This window comes from Sus scrofa, chromosome 7, assembly GCF_054392235.1.
Source record: "Sus scrofa isolate SSC_HxYL_T2T_F1_AM1 chromosome 7, Sscrofa_HxYL_maternal_Yorkshire_Landrace_v2.0, whole genome shotgun sequence".
Classification (NCBI taxonomy): Eukaryota; Metazoa; Chordata; class Mammalia; order Artiodactyla; family Suidae; genus Sus; species Sus scrofa.
The window spans coordinates 81,425,748-81,445,625 of NC_139389.1; the positions used below are offsets into that span (position 1 = coordinate 81,425,748).

A 19,878-nucleotide genomic window follows, 5' to 3' on the forward strand; every position below is an offset into this window, starting at 1 on the left:
AAAATATTTTGTGACAAAAGATAATTCCCTGCTCTCACTTCTTTCTTTACTCCTATAATTCCCAAGTATATTTCAAAATTCCATGTACTTTTTCATCTTTTTCATTGGTGGTAGTCATAAAAATTATTCAACTTAAAGTGGTAGAGCATGTGGAAATTATATTCTTTAGGATACTGGGAATATTGGTATATTAAACTTAACAGTAGTAGTAGCAGCAGTGGTAATAATAATAATATCTAATAGTTATATGGAACTTACTATGAGCCAGGAACAATATAACTACATGCTTTGCAAATATCAGCTTAATTCACACAATATTTTGTGAAGAAAAGGCAGCACATGAGATTGATTTGCCCAAGACATGTATGTGATGGTATATATATATGTATGTGTGTGACCAAATATGTGTATGTAGTGTATGTGTTATGTGTATATATGCATATATGTGTGTATGTACTTATGTATGTATGTAAATATATGCATATATATGCATGTAAATTTTTTTTCTGTAAAATTAGCGACAAAGATAGGATTTGCTCACAGGCTTCCCCCAAGGTCTGTCCTCTTAACTACCTTTTTTTTTCTTTTTTTTTTTTTGTCTTTTTGCCTTTTCTAGGGCCACTCCCGTGGCACATGGAGGTTCCCAGGCGAGGGGTCTAATCAGAGCTGTAGCCACCGGCCTATGCCAGAGCCATAGCAACGCAGGATCCGAGCTGTGTCTGCGACCTACACCACAGCTCATGGCAATGCCAGATCCTTAACCCACTGAGCAAGGCCGTGGATCGAACCTGCAACCTCATGGTTCCTAGTCAGATTCGTTAACCACTGTGCCACGATGGGAACTCCTTAACTACCATGTTATACTAATAGAATATTCTAATATAAGCAACTAGTAGGAATTATCAAATGTTAAAAATGAGATAAATCTCAAAATTAGTCAATTTCATCCCTTAATCTAATTTCCAGTGAATTGGGGAAAGACTGCTGTTACTTGATTTTATCTCCCCCAAATCTCAGGAGCTTATAGAAAATTGCTTTGGTTAGCAGTCTTTGCCCCGTGTCTTTACATGCCATAGACAGTAAATTTCTATTTCCTCATTCAATAAAGTTTTTACTTTACTAAATTATTACAATGAATGATTTCAATGTAAATTTCTACAACTTTGTGGTAGAAGAAACTATAATATTCATTCTTTTTCATTTGAGGAAATTATTATTTAAGGTCATGTGTTATTAAATATGACAAATTGTATTATAGATATCCTAAGGAGTTCTGAGAAATTCATGTAAATTTTTGTCAAACTTAAAGTGGAGAGATGGCCTTAGAATTATGACAAAGCATTTTTTACTTTAATATTATTATAAAGTTTAAACATGGTATATCATCTCTCTTGAATATCATTCATAGATATTTAAATTTGGAAACGTTAACAGCAATTGATAATAAGAGGATCTCTAATAGAAACCTGTCTACATCATATAAAAATGATATTAAAATTTATAGTTGTCCCATATTTGAAAAAATGAACATTCAGTATCCTTCCCAGAGATACAGTAGTCAGTACAGTATTTAATAAGAATGAATTCTTCATTATTTACTTCCAAAGCAAACTTTATAATTATGTTTACACAGCTACTAGGATATTTTATATTTTCTTAAGACTGGTGGTTATTTCTCATTTTAGAAAACATACGTTAGATCATAAATAATACTGAGGAATATAAAATTAGAATAATGATTGCACAGGAATATGGAAGATCTACACACTTTAGAAAAATAACCACTTTTTTAACTTTAAAGGGTAGAAAACTGTTCTCTTGGTGAAAATTCATTTCATAGTAAACTTAAAATGTCCTTGTTCCTATAAATTTTCTTTTGTATCCAAGTAAGATGCAGAGTATGTAGGCAGGGAGGAAAACTTATCCTTGAATTCTTTTTGTTAGAATTTTTCTCTTTCAGTTTGCTGAAACAATATTACCTAGTTCCATTCTAATATCATTCAGATAGGCTGTGGAATTTTACAAATGTTTTAAGTATAGCATAAATACTAAAAAAGAAAAAAAACCACAGTATTCTTAAACCCTTGATACTGCTATAGCCATGGCATTATCTGGGTTTCTGAAATTAAAATAGCACATTGTTAAACCTAACAAGATGTCTTGGCCTATTTAAAACTGGTTTCCCAGTTTATAACTTTCCTATATATAGATTACAATTTTATTGACTTTTTTGGCAAGAATTTGCCTTTATAAACTATAGCTTAATATTCCCTGTGATCCTAGAAATTTGAAATGTTACTTGCATGTGAGGAAAGCAAGTTTGGGTTGCTGCATATTTATTATTTTGAAAATAGGAAATTCCTGTTGTACTCTGTAACTGTGTGCAGGTAGCCTAAAAAAAAAAAAAAAAAAAAAAAAAAACCTTCAAATTGAAAATATGTTTTTGTTTTTGGTAAAGCCACAAAAAGGTAGCTTTATAGAAGAATGTCAATGGAAAAATAAAGAACAGAAAGACTTTACCTTGATAAACTCATTTGCTTATCACCCATTATAACAATGTTACCACTTCCTTCATTGCACTCAAGTCACTGTATTTTAAAATCCGGTAAAACTTTATCTCTTGGAGTTCCTGTCGTGGCTCAGTGGTTAACGAATCTGACTAGAAACCATGAGGTTGCGGGTTCGACCCCTGGCCTTGCTCAGTGGGTTAAGGATCCTGCGTTGCCGTGAGCTGTGGTGTGTAGATCACAGACACGGCTCAGATCCTGAGTTGCTGTGGCTCTGGGGTAGGCCAGCGGCTACAGCTCTGATTCAGCCCCTAGCATGGGAACTTCCATATGCTGCGGGAGTGGCCCTAGAAAAGGCAAAAAGACAAAAAAAATAAACAAACAAAAAACTGTCTCTTTTTTATAACTTACTTTCCATGACTATTGCCAAAAAAATAGGATTTCCTGTCATGGCACGGCAGAAACGAATCCAATTAGCATGAAGTTGCAGCTTAGATCTCTGGCCTCGCTCAGTGGATTAAGGATCTGGAATTGCTGTGGCTGTGGTGTAGGCTTGCAGCTGTAGCTCTGATTCGACCTCTAGCCTGTGAACCTCCATATGCCACAGGTGCGACCCTACAAAGAAAAAAAAAAAAAGAAAAGAAAAAATAATGTCTTCATTTGGTCTTAGATTTTGGGGGCCTATTTCTGTTTCCAGGTAATTATCTAAACCTTTTACTTTTTTTTTTTTTTAAACTTATTGACCTTATTAATAGAACAACTACTTTTTAAAATTAATAGACTTCACTTTTTAGAGCAGTTTTGGTCTTACAGAAAAACATAGAAAATCCAAGGGAGTTGCTACATACAATTGACCCTTTGTATCCACAGATTCTGCAGCCTTACATTTAAGTAACCAAGGATTGAAGATACTTGGGAAAAAAAATCCCTGAAAGTTCCCAAAAGAAAAACCTGAATTTTCTGTGTTCTAATGACTATTTATGTAGAATTTACATTATATTAGGTATTATAAGTAATCTGGAGATGGTTCAGCATACGGGAGGATATGCATAGGTTATATGCAATTACTTCATGGTGTTATATAAGGGACTTGAGCATCCCTGGATTTTGTTATCTGTGGGGATCCTGCAACTCATTTCCCATGGATATTGAGTCTTGATTGTACACATTTTTGTCCCTACTTCTGCCTCCCAGGATACAGTTTCTCCTATTAATATCTTACATTACTGTGGTACAGTTATTATAATTGATTCATTGTTATTAATGAAGTCCATAGTGTGGTACAATTGTTATAATTGATGCATTATTATTAACCGAAGTCCATAGTTTCAAGTCAGAGTTTCATAGTCCATTAAGATTCACTTTTAGTGTTTTCACATCTGATAGTGACATGTATCCATCATTGCATTGTTGTAATAACAACTTCACTGCCCTAAATATCCCATGTTCCACCTTCATCCATCCTTTCCTCCTTACCCATCTCTGGCAACCATTAATCTTTTAACTGTCTCTATAGTTTTGCCTTTTTCAGAATGTCATATACTTGGAATCATATAATATGTAGCCTTTTCAGATTAGCTTTTTTCATTTTGTAATATTCATTTAAGCTTTCTTTATGTCTTTTTGTGGCATGATGCCTCATTTTTTATCACTGAATAATATTCCATCATATGGTTATATAACTGTGTATTCATTCATCTGTTGAAGAACATCTTGGCTGCTTCCATGTTTTAACAATTTTGATTAAAGCTGCTATAAATATTTATGTATAGGTATTTTTGTGGACATTAGTTTTCAGCTCATTTGGGTAAATACCAAAAAATGTGATATCTGGGTCATTTGGTAAAAGTATGTTTAGTTTCAAAGAAATTGCCAAACTGTTTTCCAAAATGGCTGTACCATTTTCTTTTTTAAAAAATTTTAGGAGTTCCCGTCGTGGCGCAGTGATTAACGAATCCGACTAGGAACCATGAGGTTGCCGGTTCGGTCCCTGCCCTTGCTCAGTGGGTTAACGATCCGGCGTTGCCGTGAGCTGTGGTGTAGATTGCAGACGCGGCTCGGATCCTGCGTGGCTGTGGCTCTGGGGTAGGCCGGTGGCTACAGCTCCGATTCGACCCCTAGCCTGGGAACCTCCATATGCCGCGGGAGTGGCCCAAGAAATAGCAACAACAACAACAAAAGACAAAAGACAAAAAAAAAAAAAAAAAAAAAATTTAAATGATTTTTATTTTTTCCATTATAGCTGGTTTACAGTGTTCTGCCAATTTTCTACTGTATAGAAAGGTGACCCAGTCCCACATATATGTATACATTCTTGTTCTCACATTATCCTCCATGATGCTCCATCATAAGTGACTAGATATAGTTCCCAGTGCTATACCATTTTTATTCCACTAGTAGTGCATAAGAATTCCTGTTGCTTTACATCCTCACTAACATTGAGTGTTGTCAGTGTTTGGGATTTTAGTCATTCTGCTAGGTATGTAGTGTTATCTCATTGTTTTAATTTGCAGTTTCCTAATGGCATAGTGTTATGTCCCCCCCAAATTCAAATCTTGAATTTCTAACTCCCTCGTACCTTACAATGTGACCTTATGACCTTATATGGAGATAGAATCTTTAGAGTTAAGTTAAAGTGAGGTTACTACAGGGGGTCCTAATCCAGTATGACTAGTAGCCTTATAAAAAGGGAAAGTTTGGACACAGATATGCATAGACGGAGAATGCCATGAAAACATGAAGACTGCTGTCTATAAGCCAGGGATTAAGGCCGGGCATCTGAAACTTCCCTCACAGCCCTCAGAAGGAACCAGCCCTGCCAGCACCTTGATTTCAGACTCTGGGCTTCAAAACTGTGAGATGATGAATATATATTGTTTAAATCATCTAGTTTGTCCTACTTGGTTATGGCAGCCACAGCAAACTGATACACATATGATTGCTGTTGAGCATCTTTTCATATGCTCATATGTCATCATTTTATCTTTTGCCCATTTTTTAACTGAGTTATTGGTTTTATAATTGGTGAATTTGAGTTCTTTGTATGTTTAGCTTACTAATCCTTTATCAGGTATATGTTTTCTAAATATTTTCTCCCTATCTGTAGTTTTCTTTTAACGGGCTTTTTTTTTTTTCTTTTGAGAACATAAGTTTTTAAGTTTAATGAAGACCAACTGATGAATTTTTTTCTTTACATGGATTTTGTTTTTAGTATTATGTTTTCTGAAAGGTTATTATCATTTCTAAGGTCACCTAGATTTTTCTCCTCTGTTATATTCTGGGAGTTTTACAGCTTTATCTGTTGATCTATATTGAGCTCATTTTTATAAAAGGGTTGTTGTCTGTGTCTAAGTTTTTGTTTTTGTTTTTGTTTTTTTTGGACATGGATGTTCAATTAGGCCTGTACCATTTGTTGAAAAGTTATCCTTTCTCTGTTGAATTTTGTTTGCTTCTTTGTTAAAGATGAGTTGATTATATTTGTGTGAGTTTATTTCTTGGCTCTATTCTATTATTCAGTTTTTCTGTTCTTTCATTGATATCATACTGTCTTGAATGTTATCTTTATAATAAGTCTTAAAGTCTGATAGTGTCAGTTTTCCAGCTTTGTTCTTCTTCATTATTGTTTTGACAGTTTGGTTGGCATTATTTACTAACAGTGAATTAACATGTAGGTTTGAATGAGTTGAGTTTGTATGATTTTCCTTACACTTTCCAATTTACTTATAACTGATAGTTATTCTTATATCCTATTAAAAGGTAGACTAGAAAAAGGTATAAATATAAAACTTAGTTTTATAATTTTTACTTGTATTACTTTCTCTTCATTATGTTATATCTCTGAAAAGAACTGACTGATAAAATGTTATATACATGACATAATTTAAGATGATCAGTGATTGTAAAATGAATGGTACCATTAATAAAGAGTTATAAGCATCAGTGTAGTAGGATCCTGTATCCTCTAAAAGTGTGACATTTAAACAAAGATAATATATATTATTTAGTTATGTAAAATACTGATACTTTAATTTATTTAAAAAGATATACCTGAGTTTTCAGAGAATTCTTGTTAAATTTTAATATAAATATTAAACAAATGGAAAGAGCATGATTAAGTTTAGGGGAAAGTCCAAAGTTATTAAGCCTTATATCAAGGGAGAATATTCTTTAAAATGGTGGTTTTTTTTTTTGTTTTTTTTTTTTGGCTTTTTAGGGCCACACCTGTGGCATATGGAAGTTCCCAGGCCTGGAGCTGAATTGGAGTTACAGCTGCCAGCCTATGCCACAGCCACAGCAACGTAAAATTGTGTTTTAAGTTATCCAATATGAATTTTGAAAGTGTTCCTTTAAAACAATAAACCTTCTAACTTGTTTTGTTCTTTTTTGCTTTTTTCTTTCCTAGAACCTTTTTTGTTTTGCAATTTTCTAATTTTGATGTCTCATTTAGGAGATTTTACTTTTTAGCTTCTATACAACCCAGTACTCTCTACAAATGTATAAAATACTTAAATTTCTAAGTATTTGTAGTAAGACCTAGTATTATTTACAAATGTTCAAAATACTTCTATAACTTTTATACAGGGAACTCTAAGGAATTCCTTATTAAAAAAACTCCCATAGTTATATAATTACTAGTTGTTCTTAAAAAGAAGAAATAAGAATATGATAATGTGGTGTTCAGTCTGATAATTGTAGAATATTTTAGAGGGATGAAAAGTAAGAATCACTTACTAGCTAGTTACCGTTAACCATTTCATAATAGTGTATGACTCGAGGTGGAAAATTAAGTGAAAATGCAAACATGAAGTGCTTTTATTTTTCTCCATTATGACTTGTGATGTGATTGGTGAAATCAGTTTTTTGTTTGTTTCTTAACTCATCTCAAGGAAATGTCAAAGCTTGCTGGACACTCCAGACAATCAGTTTAATCTAACTTTATTTTTTTATTTTTTATTTTTTGTCTTTTTTTTGTTGTTGTTGTTGTTGTTGTTGTTGTTGCTATTTCTTGGGCCGCTCCCGCGGCATGTGGAGGTTCCCAGGCTAGGGGTCCAATCGGAGCTGTAGTCACCGGCCTACGCCAGAGCCACAGCAACGCGGGATCCGAGCCGCGTCTGCAATCTACACCACAGCTCACGGCAACGCCGGATCGTTAACCCACTGAGCAAGGGCAGGGACCGAACCCGCAACCTCATGGTTCCTAGTCGGATTCGTTAACCACTGCGCCACGACGGGAACTCCTAATCTAACTTTATTAAAGACAGTTAAATCTGCCTAGTTTGAATTTTAACCTCATAGGCTATTTCAAAACTCAGCTTTTCCCCTTCTATTCAGTGCCAGTTCGGTTCCTCTAGAAGACTGTAGTGTGGAAAGAGTTGGATCTAGCCATTCTAGCCATTTGCTCCTTCATTTATATTCCTGCTTTTCCACCTGGGTGCAGTTGCCTAGAAGAGAGAGAAAGGGAAAAGACTCTTCTACTTAGGTGGTGCTTTTTTCCTCCTCTTTTTTTTTTTTTTTTTTTTTTTTTTCTATTTCGGGTCACCCGAATAACACTGACTAGACCTAATGCCTTCTGTTGGGAAAGAGAGACAAATACTATTCTCTGATGAGGAACATGCTTGAAACTTTTTTGGAGGGGGTAAGATATTTTTACAGTGTCACGTTATCTAGTGTGTCTTGTTATGTTTCTTTCTCAGTTTCTAACCCACTAGTATGCCCACAGCTTCTGGCTGCTGGATCCCCATTGTCTGGAGGCTCAAGTCCAGCTGTTTGATGGTCACACTCTTTGTTGTTACGAATAGTAACTCCGGTTCTCTCTACCTTATTTTTCAACCCATGTCTTTTTATCTCTCTCCAGGATGGGCATGAGCAGGGGCAGTGGGTATGGGATGATAATAAACAAGTCAAAACATGGCTGAAGCCCAGCTGAGGGATAAGGTACCAGTCTTCCCTTCTTGCCAATCTTTTGGACCAACTGCATTAAGTCAGTGAAGCAAACTCTGATGATTGACTCATTCAAATTGGGCAATTCCAGGGTAACGAGGAACTGAAGACAGTAAAGATATTTCAGTTGTGAAGAATAATTGCCTCTCACTTTTTCAGGCTGTCTTTGAATGTGGAATATTTGATTGGTGATTCCTTGTTATTTTTCAGTCTTGGGTTCTAATGCCAATCCCTGGCAACAGGAAAAGTCCTACCTGATATTCTCTTATGGACATTTTTTTCATAGTCTTATTAGTGTTTCCATTGTTGCTGGCTACCATCAGTTCCAAAACAGCTGGGTGATCCTTTTAAAAGGTTCAACAGGTTATGTCACTTCCCTAGTCAAAATATTATGGCGGCTTTCTCTAACAGTTTAAAAGAATCCAAAGTCCTTATATTATGATCTACAAGGCCCTGAATGATATAACCCCAGGTTGAAATTTGGGCACTTGCTCCTGTCTCCGGGCTTTGCTCTTACTGTTCTGTCTGCAGTATTCTTACCATATAGTTTGAGGACTTATGCCACTTCATTCTTCATTCATATAATGCTGCTTCCTTGGGTTTTCTATGTACACTCTGTGAAAAGAGTATATTTGTTAACTCTTTTCCCGCAACTTGCTCTACTTTTAGTTCATTCAAGAATCATTTTCATACATTGTATTGTATATTTAATAGTTTGTTTATTGTCTGTCTTATCCATTAGCATATAATCTTCAAGAGAGCCAGTCATTGGCTCCTTTGTTCAGTGCCTAAAACAGGATCTGATCCATAAGAGACAAATGATGTTTTTGTTGTTGCTGTTGAGTGGATGAATCAATGAATGAATGAATGCTAGTTTCTATATTCAAACTTATTTAGAAGTTTGACTTATTTACAGTTTTTACCCTTCTAGTGTTTTACATTATTAGTATACTTTAAAAATTTTTTATGGATATTTTATTTTTCCTAATTATATATTCTCATTGTTGCCATCCCAATTGAACCATCCACACCTCTAGTTCATCTTATATGCTGCTGTTGAAATTATTTTTATAAAGTGCTTCTCAAAGTGCTACTCTTTGGAATAAAATATTCAAAAATTCCTTAACATAATTGGGCCTGTGCCTCTTGTCTTTCTCCTCACTGACCACTCCATGTGCTCTGTATTCCACTCATGTCCTTTTCATTGCAGTACTCTGAATTCTTAATATGCTTCTCTCTCCCTCTATAACTTTACTTAAAGCCTGTACTGTTTGTTCTTATTGTTGTATATTTTATTAGGTGTGATTACATAAAATATAACTGCTATCATGAGGAGACTCTAGAAAAAGTTCTTTACCTTTGAAGTGATTGGAAACCAACTACCTTTGAAGTGATTAGGAACCAACTATATAATTGCATTGTATGCTATTATTTCAAATATATTTGCAAACCTGTTTCTTTACTGAGCATCATTAATATATAGTAACAGTTCATTTGTCAGTTTTCGATGGGTATTTAAATGTTACCACAATCTTAACGAGCTCCATAAACACTGTTTTGTAATGCTGTTTATAATATTGTGATTCATTTTAAAGGTAAGGGTAATCTACATGTTGTAACTCAAGGTTTCTTTTTAGAAGATGTGCACATATGAGTATTTGTTTTACCTTCGAAAAACTAAATTGAAATGAGTAGAGAAAATGATAGAAAAAAGTAAAAATATTATTTGTTTAGCTTTTTCAGAGAATGTGAATACTTGACAGATTCTTTTTTTTTTTTTTTCTTTTCCCACTGTACAGCAAGGGGGTCAGGTTATCCTTACATGTATACATTACAATTACAGTTTTTCCCCCACCATTTCTTCTGTTGCAACATGAGTATCTAGACATAGTTCTCAATGCTATTCAGCGGGATCTCCTTGTAAATCTATTCTAGGTTGTGTCTGATAAGCCCAAGCTCCCGATCCCTCCCACTCCCTCCCCCTTCCATCAGGCAACCACAAGTCTCTTCTCCAAGTCCATGATTTTCTTTTCTGAGGAGATGTTCATTTGTGCTGGATATTAGGTTCCAGTTATAAGTGATATCATATGGTATTTGTCTTTGAATACTTGACAGATTCTTAATTTTTTTTTTTTTTTTTTTTTTTTTTTGCTTTTTAGGGCCACACCCACAGCATATGGAGTTTCTCAGGCTAGGGGTCGAATCAGAGCTACAGCTGCTGGCCTACGCCACAACCACAGCAACATGGGATTCGAGCTGCATCTGTGACCTACACCACAGCTCATGGCAATGCCAGAGCCTTAACCCACTGAGCAAGACCAGGGATCGAACCCACAACCTCATGGTTCCTAGTCAGATTTGTTTCTGCTGAGCCATGATGGGAACTCCAGATAAATTTTTAATACAGATTTTTTTTTGTTTGTTTGAAAGGTGAGACTGATAAAGGAAGAAAAATTATTTTATATAAACAACTGAAGCCAAATGTTTTTAATATCTGAAACTTTTCCAAGCAAGCAGTGTCATAGAAGGGACCAGTGTGGCTTTTGAGTAACTGTAGACTCTAGGAGTATGTAGCAGTGTTCTAAAACTTGTATTTAGCATTTTTGAATCTAAAATAGTACAGAAATATGTAGCTTGTGATGTTAGTCTTTTCTAGTAGACACACCTAAATAGAAATAGAAGACATAGCTAAGTAAAAGTAATATATTACGAAGTTATGTAGCAGTAAACAAAGATGAGATCCCATAAGAAGTTCTGTTTGTTTGACATTGCTCTTTTAAATAATTATCACTATTACTGATAATAATAGGTTAGTATTATGTGCCTTAAATGGGTTATCTCGTTCAGTGGTTGGAACATCGCTATGTTTTACTCCCATTTTTTTTTTTTTTTTTTTGTCTTTTTGCTATTTCTTGGGCCGCTCCCGCGGCATGTGGAGGTTCCCAGGCTAGGGGTCCAATCGGAGCTGTAGCCACCGGCCTGCACCAGAGCCACAGCAACACGGGATCTGAGCCGCATCTGCAACCTACACCACAGCTCACGGCAACGCCGGATCGTTAACACACTGAGCAAGGGCAGGGACTGAACCCGCAACCTCATGGTTCTTAGTCGGATTTGTTAACCATTGCGCCACCATGGGAACTCCTGTTTTACTCCTTTTACAGAATGAGCAGCTCAGATTTGGTCATTGAATTTAAATGATTATTGTTTATTTGGGTATCTTTATATCATTTACCACTAGTTCCTTAAACTTTTTTGGAAAGTCATGGAGCCTTTTGAGAACCTGAAAATTGCCCATTTCCCCTAGAAAAATGCACTTAGGCATCTGTGTAATATGTCATTATTTTAGTGTGCAATTTTGCAGAATTTGTAGTTTCCTAATTCCAATGCATAGACCCCAAATTGGGAATCCCTTATCTACGCCCTCTCTTAGTAAAGAGACTGGAAAACTGTACTTTTTTCTTCATTTATGACCTCTTGTCACTTAAAGGAAGTAATATTCATTTACATTATGCCTTATTCTAGAAAGAATTTAAGAAAGCTGAAAGGAACTCTCAGCTGTCTCTAACTTCACTGAATATATGCCAAAATAAATAAATTCTATTATAGAAAGTGAGATTCATATTAAGTTTGATGGATGGGACACTTCTTAATGGTCAGATTTGTTGGACTTCACATCAAAGCATCCTCAGTCTGCTTCAGGAACCTAACTTTGATATTTTTAAATAATGTAATCAGTTACCTTTTCAGATTAACATAAATATAGTAGTTATTCCTAGAGATGGACGATTAGAAAGATAGTACCTCCTAGCCTAGTGATACTTCTCAGAGAATAATTTTTGGATTTTATCTTCTGATTCCATCAAAGATAAATCATGTGGAAAGGATGTTGTTGTCATAGTAAAAGGATATAGTATTAATCTTCTGTATTAATGAATTTAAGTTACATATAATGGGTTAATTCATTGTTTATATGGGCTAAGGATGAAGACTGTATTTAGATTCTAACTTGCTGTAACTTTGGAGAAGTTATTTTAAAGTGAAATCACTTTTAAAGCTCTATTATATGAAAAATAATTTAATCATTGCTAGTTGTTGAGGACTGGTTATATTATAAAAATTTTAATATGAAATAATTACAGTTGTTTTACAGTTCTTTTTAGGTATTTTTGTGTTACTTATACTTCAGTTTTGATACCTACCTATTTTCTTTTTTACCCCTTGAATTGTTATCTAAAACGAAAGTATTAAATTGGCTCAACAGAGTGAAAAATCTTACTGTAAACATTTGCTTGGTTTTAGGTAAATTACTATAGAAATGTTATGAATCAGTATATAATGTTTGGGCTTAATTTTTAACATGTTTTTATATTAATTTATAGTTATATTGTGAACTCGATAACTGTATTTCTATTGTTTCCTTCTCTCTTAACATTCAATTTTTAAATGAATGGTAGTTTTAATTGTGTAGGGCTCCTGTGACTGAATGATGTATAATGTTTTGTTGTGGCACAGTTTTCAGACAGCCACTTTTGTTGTTAAATATTTTCATTTTCTATAGTACTTTTCATCCCTGTATATATGTACAGGAATCACTTCACCCACCACCGAATTGCAGCTACTTCTGAGGTGGAACGCAGCAACTGTTTAACAGCGCACTTTCCCCTAGGTGCTGACAGCTGTAGAAGAAATTGTACATGGTCCTGTACAGAAGGTATTTCTCCACTGTGCCATCTGCAGAGTGAAACTGACTAGGAGTGCTACATAGACTGTAAGTTTCTTGTGTACCCGCCCTAGACTGGAAAACCCAATAAGAGAAAATAACGAATAAATGAGAAGCATCATTTAAAAATGTATTGAGGTCAGTTAAACTTAGTGCTGCTGTCCCTGGCTCTAAATTTTATTTTAAGGTCATCTAATTTGTGATTGGTACTGATTAAATAACAAAGAAATGAATGCACTCCTTGGAAATTATTTTACTTTAAAAACAAGTGTAACTAAAATGCTTTTATAAATACTTCACTTTTAATGCAACTTAAAAGAATCAACTTGTTTTTAAATATTTTTCAAATAACCAAAAAAATATTATATAAGATTTTAGAGCTGAGTTTTTAAAGTAGAATATTCTAATTAGCTTTGCTTACATTGTTTTATTCCCTGGTCCCTCTTCTTTTGGTAAAAGTTTTGCAACAAAGCCAGTTTATGGTGAATGTAGTTTTGATTCTTTGTTTTAGGAGTATTGAGTTTGAAATTTTTTTTCAAAGCATGGGAGAGAAGAAACAGTAAATATTTTAACTTCCATTTAGTGTATTTTGGTCTGTCTTTCCCATTATTTAATAATTTTATTTTTCCTTTTGTAAAAGCAGTTTTACAAGAGTGCTGCTTTTGTAATAGTTTGGCATGGTTATGCCATATAAAATAGGAAAATAACCTTAGGAACCACCATGTCTATTTTTAAACAATATGTTATGGATGTTATATTTCATTGTTTTGCTTTTTTAGTCAATAGTGTGGTTTACTACTTATCTTTGTGTGTGTGCGTTGTGTGTGTGTGCATCTATCCACATTTCTGTGGAAAGAAGTTTGAGTCTTAGTCTTTAAAAAGTCTTAGTCTTATAAAATATGGTGTTATTTGTCTTAGTTAACTTTAAAGTTTGTGTCATAACTTAAATGGTATTTGTATTTGTCTCTGTACCTATAGATTCTCAATGAAAGCAGATAAAAGCCTCTCTTGGCCATAGTTTTTTTACTTGTAAAGTGAGGTGGGCAGAAGAAATTATTTTCTAAAGACCTTTTAAGTATTTTCTGTTTAACTCAGTGGTAGAATTCTGAGTGTTTCAGAATTGTACCTTGCATTATATAACTAAGATATTTTAGTGAAAGTGATTTTGTTGTAATTAGAGTATTATTTGTACTAATTATATACCAAGCGATGATATTTTAGAATCCAAAAGAGGGGAGGTCTCATTTCCTCCAAAGATTTTCAGTTGTCTCTAATTTTGTAATGGAGTTATTATCCCTACTGTTTTGAAAATTGTTTTTTTTTTTTTGGGAATAAATACAATATGATTCTCATCAGGGAACACCAAGTAGATTAGAAAAAAATAGGCTTTATTTACATTCAGAGCAGAACTTACTTAAATGTTACCCAAAAAACTAGCTTTTTAAGATTTTCCCCCTCATTTGCATAGACTTAATACTTGACTCAGTAGTAAAAATACTAATAAAGTAAACTTTATTTTAAAGAATGTAGTTTAGGTATAATATACTTATATATCTCTAGCAGAGGGTATTTTATCAGTGTAAGAAATATTCAATTTGCTGTAATTGATTCCTTTGCATTTTCTACAGTGTAATTTTAAGTATTACTTATTATCATTCATCTTATTAACTGAAGCAATCATATTTGATATAATAGACCATATGTTTTATATACTATTTTAATGTTTTGGCTAAAAGTTACAAACTACACCTGTGGTCCATATCTGAGTGTGTATTTTTCAGTTATACAAGATACTTTATTGTTAGGTATTAGACCTTTTGTCCATGATGAAGTTTAACAACTTAATAGATTCATATGGAACTTATACTTTAATATACTCCCAGTGTATAGTATTTGGCAAAGGGAATTAGATGGATACTTGTATTTTTATGTAATATTTGATTTTAATGAACTTTTACACCAAAATGATGTTGGTGTTTCAGTACAGTCATAAATTGGAAACATTAGTTTATTAAGAAATTATCCTCATTGCATAAAATATCTTATAGATAACCTCATATCTCTATTTGTTTGTTTTCCATAGGAGGGCTCATTATATTCTGAAGGACCAAATTATGGTCAGGCTTATTACTTAATTTATAGTCTCATAATAATTTTGGAATTCAGAAATAAATACTAGATAAAAGGTAATTAATCTTAATGAAACCTTTATTTTTTCATCCTCCTCCATCATAATTTTTTTAAATAGGAAAAATGAATCATACATATTTAATAAGAATTTCTAAAGAATTTTATATACTTAGATGTCTAGCAATAATGTTCTACCATCATCTAGCTTTCAATTAGAGACTTTAAAAAGAAATTTTAAGACTAGCTAAAGAAATAAGTGAAGTTGGTGAGAAAATAAGAGACAAAGGAGTATACTTTGAATGTAGATTTTATTTAATTTAAGCACATTTTAAAGAACATACTTTTTAGAGTTTCAATACATATTTTTAAATTCTTAGGTACTCTCCTCAGTTTTACAAACTACATAATCTGTCTTTTAAATTAGAGACATATTTTTATATTCATCCCAAACAGATTGTTAAAAATTATGTTTTACCATAATTTTGATTTGATTATTATGTTTAGGCAAAATTATGTTGTGACAAATTTGATACTATATATATTTGTAATATTTAATGTTTATATATATTTCTCAGTCTTAATGAAATTATTTGAAAATTTTAAGTATTTAAGTTTGCATAAGGAAATATTAATGGCACAGATCTTTTTTATCTTTAATACTGAATTAGCAAGTATTATTACTCTAAACGTTTTCTTTAACTCTGAAATTTCTATGTGTTGTGGGTATAATGTGTGTGTGTGTGTTTGTGTGTGTGTGTCTCTGTACATCATCTTCCTAATGTATTTTCTGAAGCATGATAGGAATCCTGATTGCCACTTCCTAGCTGTTTAATTAAGTGTTAACTTACTTAACAAATTTAAGTTGTTTTTTTTTTTTTTTTAAATCTGTTAATTGGAAATCATTACACCTACCTCACAGGGTTGTTGTGAGGAAAAAAACAATAACACATGTGAAAGAGTGCTTAGCATATACTAGATATGCAGTATATGAAAAGTGAGTTTTACTAAAACCTTTCATTGGCCTCCATTGTTCTTACGAAAAAAATCCAAATTCCCTGTCTAGGCATGTGATCTGGCTCCTCCTTGCTTCAACTTTTTCTTTCCTTGCAGACTACATGTATTGATAGATAGATTGATTGATTGATACTGAACATTTTACAGTTCCCAGAATGCTTTTTGGAGGCCTTTGTCTGCCTGCAACAGTCTTTCCAACCACTCCAATCCCCCTTTATCCCTCTAGGCTACTGTCATCTGTGTAACTCAGCCTTATCTTTCACCTCACTTTACTTTCTCCTTAACTGAGGTGTTTCCTACTTCTTAATCCTTTATACTTTTTTCAGATGACCTTTGTATATGATCCTGTAGGCTTTGCTTGTTCCTGTTCTAACAGTTGTAATGTAACTGCCTTTACACTTATCTCTTTCCTCTATAAATTCATTGAGGATGGAATCTGCATTTAACTTTTTTTCCCCAGTGCTTAACAGAGTTTCCACCACTCAGGACATGAGTGAACATTTTATAAATAGATCTAACTTTTCCCTAAACAAACTCACAGTATATGAATAATAGTATGATTAGTACTCCTTTAAAATAATTTTAATTCTTTATTTATAGAATAGGTTTCAAGCGTCACAATAATTAAATGAAAATTATGGTCTTATAATCAGAAAACTTTGCCCACCATTTATTAAAAGAAATGGACTCACCAGGGTGCAAGCAGAAAGTTACTTTGTTCTTTTCTGTTACTGTTCCAAAAGCTCACTGTGAATATTATTTTTTCTTTTTTTTATAAATGCTGTTCAAGTGTCTTTATCCTTTCTCTGTTATGCCCTTGCTCTTGTCCCTCTTCGTCTTCCTCTTATTCTTCTACTTGCGATTTTCTTTTCTCTCTCTCTTGTTCTGTTTTCTCTCATTCCTTTTTTTCCTTACTCTGTGGCATTACAAAATAGACTTAATTTTCAGGTGATAAACAAACAGGCTAATAAATTAAAATTCCAAATGCTTATCCAAGGTAAAATTTCTCCCTTATCAGCCTTACTCAAAGCAAGCTTAAGAATCTGAGTGGGAAGGGGGAACAGGACATGTCAACTAATAGACTTTTGTATTAATTCTCCCTTATTTTTCCTCCCTAATCACTGTGCTGCTCCTGGGTCTTCCATAGTTTTGATATTAGAAATAGAGAAGAACTAATTGATAGTAAAGGTGTGTTAGAATTCTGAATGATTTATTTCTCTTGCTTTTTTGGGTTTATCAGAGATTCCTACTATCTGGGAATAACCCTGTTGTAATCTAATGATTCCTTTATTTTTCCTCTTTTGACTTTATAATCTACCTCCAGCCTCGTTTTTCTGGGGTTATTTTGTTCCTTTTGTAGTCTTCTGGGTAGAATTCTTTTAAAAATGGCTAAGTTTTAGTTCCTTTCCCAGGGATCCTTGTCTTTCTTATAGGAAAATATAATTCTTTACTCTGCAAACTCTAGAATGGAACTCCTGGCAGTTTCCAAGTTAGTAGCCCAGACTAAGATCATCTTGCCTTTTTGACTTTAGGTTTTTTTCTTTTACAGATCTAAGTCCTGTAACATTCCTTTAAGTGTCTTGTTTTCTAAAGGGCGTAGGTGAAACTCTGAGCGAATCATTGTTCAATTTCTACCTCAGTTTATAAACTCACCTCCTCCAACAGATGTTTAGTTTGTTATGTAATTGATAGACTAAAGGATGCATGAGCAGATTATAGCCACAGTCTTTCCAAGTGTTGCATAGATGATCTTTCGCCTCAGCTCTGGTACTTTAAACCTATTCTTCTCAGCTTTGGGTCCTTAGCTGGAAATGAGAAAACAGGAATATCCTATTACATCACCTGCACTGAGGCCATTACGGGTAGCTGGCATCATATATGAAAGTGCATCCATTTCTGTATTTTCATGCCTTGTCTTAGACTATTCTGTGAGTTTGTAATGTCCTTTCTATTGTTTCCTCCTGGTGGACTCTCACCCAGTCCTCATGCTCAGTTTAGGTATAGTCTTTATGCATCTGGGCAGTTAGAATAAATGCTTTTCTCTGGTGCGTTCTGTGTTCTCACCAATACTTTGTTTAAAGTGTTATTATATTACATATAAATATGTCTTTCTTCCTGACTAGATTGTGAGCAGTTTGAGACAATCACTAATTTATTCGTTGGTGAGTTCCTTACTGTGCTTCTGTTATGTATTGAGTACATTACTTGTTGAATTAATGAATCTCTTCTGAACACTGAGATTGAAGTTTATAATATTATTGTTGAATAATTAATACTTCTATTTTTATTTATTTCTATTCTTAATCCAAAAATATTTGAGTGTGCAAGAATTATTTTTTATGCCTCTGATTTTCTTTAACTCACTGGTATTATCCTTCTTTCATTCTTAGACAAGTTCATTTTAGGTTTTAGTTCTGTTTTAGTTTAGTTGATCTTCCAATTCTCTTCCACTTGTTTATTTTTCACATTTGTTTTATTGTAGTTGATGGAATCAGGGATTATTAAATAAGGATAACCAGGTTCAAGTTGAAAGTTTTAAAAAAAATTACAATTTCTTTTCATCATAGGATTTTCTTTTCTTTTTTAAGTTCATCAAGTTTTCAGATTGTATAACCAGGTATGCTCAGAAATTGTGAAAAATCAAGCTATTGGTTACTAAGAACATTGGTTATGACAGAGAGTATTCCTATAATAGAAAAGTAATTTTAAGTCGTTTTTGTTGGAAATAAAGGGCTGTTTCAGTCAGATTTTATTCTGTTGTTGTTTTGAGTGATTGCTGTACAACAGTTGACTTAAACAATTTGGAATGGAGCAATGAATTTATCCATTCATCAACATAAAAATTTAACGCAATCTTTATTGTTGAAATTTAGCCAAAAATAAGATTCTTTAATATGTATAGTCAGGCATTAGATACATACAGTATCAAAATGACATTGTAAGTAAAGCTAAATGAAAAATTCCTTTTAAGATTTTTTTTCCTAAAAAGTTCCAAATGTGTATAGATAGTATACTATGAAGTAAAATACAAAAAAAAGTTTTCTCTTCAAATTGGATCATTAAAATTTGAGAGAAGACAAATCAATTTTCAGTAAAATATTCCACTAATTTTTTACTTGTTTCCACATAGTTATTTAAATATGAACTATCTCATATAAAATTTCAAGGAAAGATTTTTACTGTATTTACTAAGTTTCACTAACATAGCTGGTGATATTTTAATACTTAAGATTCTTATCAATTAATACTTACTAGCTTAGGAATCTCGGTGATTGGATGCCCTGACGGTTTATATTAGGTGAAATGGTAAATATGATAGATCTCAGGGTCAGTTGAATTTTGAACAGTATAGATGTGGGAAATTGTGATAAATATGATAACTTGTGTGATGTCTTATTTCTTACACCAATAGACTTTTGTATCTTTGTTTTCCTAAGAAGCAACAAATAAAATATGAACAGGTGAGTCTTATTTGTAGGTATTAAGAAACCATTTATTCCTGTTAGTTTATCCTTTTCCTGACCATTGCAGTAATTCAAACATTCTATTTACTTTGCAAAATTA

The 19,878-nt window shown here is 33.2% G+C and overlaps 1 protein-coding gene across 16 annotated transcripts in view; it reads left to right on the forward strand.

Moving 5' to 3' along the window:
* The window catches only part of NOVA1 (NOVA alternative splicing regulator 1), a 153,308-nt gene that overhangs the window by 39,637 nt on the left and 93,793 nt on the right, over positions 1 to 19,878 (forward strand). For 7 of the 16 annotated variants that reach the window (XM_084969052.1, XM_084969051.1, XM_084969057.1 and 4 more), the window contains one exon: positions 13,117 to 13,218. The exons of the other annotated variants lie outside the window; for them this stretch is intronic. The gene's annotated coding sequence lies outside the window, so the exon portion shown is untranslated. The remainder of the gene's footprint in view (positions 1 to 13,116; positions 13,219 to 19,878) is intronic. 16 annotated transcript variants of the gene reach the window in all.